Source organism: Phocoena sinus, chromosome 13 (genome assembly GCF_008692025.1).
Source record: "Phocoena sinus isolate mPhoSin1 chromosome 13, mPhoSin1.pri, whole genome shotgun sequence".
In the NCBI taxonomy this organism is placed as follows: Eukaryota; Metazoa; Chordata; class Mammalia; order Artiodactyla; family Phocoenidae; genus Phocoena; species Phocoena sinus.
In genome coordinates this window covers 50,517,751-50,519,402 of record NC_045775.1, presented here as the reverse complement: position 1 = coordinate 50,519,402, position 1,652 = coordinate 50,517,751, and the positions used below count along the sequence as shown (strand labels likewise).

The 1,652-nt window shown below is 41.3% G+C and overlaps 1 pseudogene; it reads right to left on the bottom strand.

Annotated features, from left to right (window-relative positions):
• Positions 1-299: 299 nt before the first annotated feature.
• Positions 300-1,128, bottom strand: LOC116764017 (annotated as a pseudogene).
• Positions 1,129-1,652: the final 524 nt, after the last annotated feature.

The window sequence follows — 1,652 nt, the reverse complement described above, 5'->3', positions numbered from 1 at the left end:
ATTTTTATTACTCCCTTACTTCTGCTAGCTTTGGTTTTACTTTGCTCTTATTTTTCTACTTTCTTGAGGTACAGAGTTAGTTTATTGATTTGAGATCTATTTTTTAAATGTAAATGTTTATAGTTATATATTTCCCTTTGAATACTGCCTTCACTGCATCCCATGAGTTTTGTTTGGTTTTGGTTTTGGTTTTTTACCACCAGCATCCCCTTTAACAAAACATGGAAGATTTTATGACAGGGAAAGTGGGAAGAGTAAATATGACCACTTTAAAACCACAAAAAGTCTTCTGTACATGTCTAGCACCTGGCAGAGGGCAGAGCAGGCATTGCAGTAGCAGGCCGGAGCCAACCCTTTTTATAGATGATATCATAGTGTCCAGGTCAGTAGAGAAGTTAGACCTTAGGTCCTGAGCCCTTGAGGAAGATGTGTGTGTGTCAGTAATGCCATAATCACTGCAGGACATGTACTCCACCTGGATGAAGACGCTGAGGGCCTGAGTCAGTGTGATGATGTGGATGTGGTCATTCTCCTTGCACATGGCTTCCACTTCCTGATGGCAGAACTCCTTGACAGTTTTCCCACTTTCCATGAAGTGCTTGAAGAACTTGCTCTTAAACTGCAGGTAGCTGAGGTGAGCAGCCCCAGATAGACCACCAGGTAATCAGAGTTACTCTGGTTTTTGAAGGAGGCCAACAGGTCTGCTACTGAGGTCCACTTCTCTACATGCTCAGTCAAGTTCATGGATATGTTGTGGAAAGCCTCAACAGTGGACCTAGCCCTGGGACAACCAGGTCCTCTTTTCTCTTAGCAGGCATATCCTTGAACCACTGCAATTCCTTCCTGTCATCCAGCAGTGCCTCCAAGTAGGAGAATCTGAAAGCTCAATAGAAGCAGTTCCCATCAGGCCTGATCTTGCCAATATACGACTACTTTTCGTGGAGGTTCTTGATCTCATGCTGCTAGACACTGTTATCCTCAGCATACTCTTTGCACAGAACTGAGAGCTCCAGATGCTCAGAGACCAGAGTTCTGCACAGCATTCTCTTGCTGAGCCATGATGGCTTCAGCACAGACAAGACAGTTAACACCTTTGGAGCTGCTGCCCAGATGTTTCTTCTGCTCCATAAGTTTGTGTTCTTTTTAATTAATTCATCTCTAATTATTTTCTGATTGCCTTTGTGATTTCTTATTTGACCCAGTGGTTACTTAAGAGTGTGCTTTCCATATATTGGCGAATTTTCCAGTTTTCTTACAAAACTATAACTTCATTGTGATCAGACAATATATTTTGTATGATTTAAATGTTTTAAAATTTATTGAGGATTGTGTTGTGGCCTATTAATGTGTCTCAGTGTATGTCTCTTTGAGTTTATCCTACGTGGGATTTGTTGAGCTTCATGGCTTTATAGATTCATGTTTTTCATCAAATTTGGGAACTTTTCAGCCAGTATTTCTTCAAATATTTTTTTCTGCCCCTTTCTCTCTCTCATATCCTGCAATCTGGAAATCAGATTCGCCCCCTTTCCCTAGGGTTTGATGATTGTTTTGTTTGCTGAATGCTGTAGTAGTTCATTTGTTTGATGACTTCCCCAAACTGTTTTTGCAAAGGCTTGTTGTGTATTCCTTGTTGTGTGTGGCCACTGTGGTCT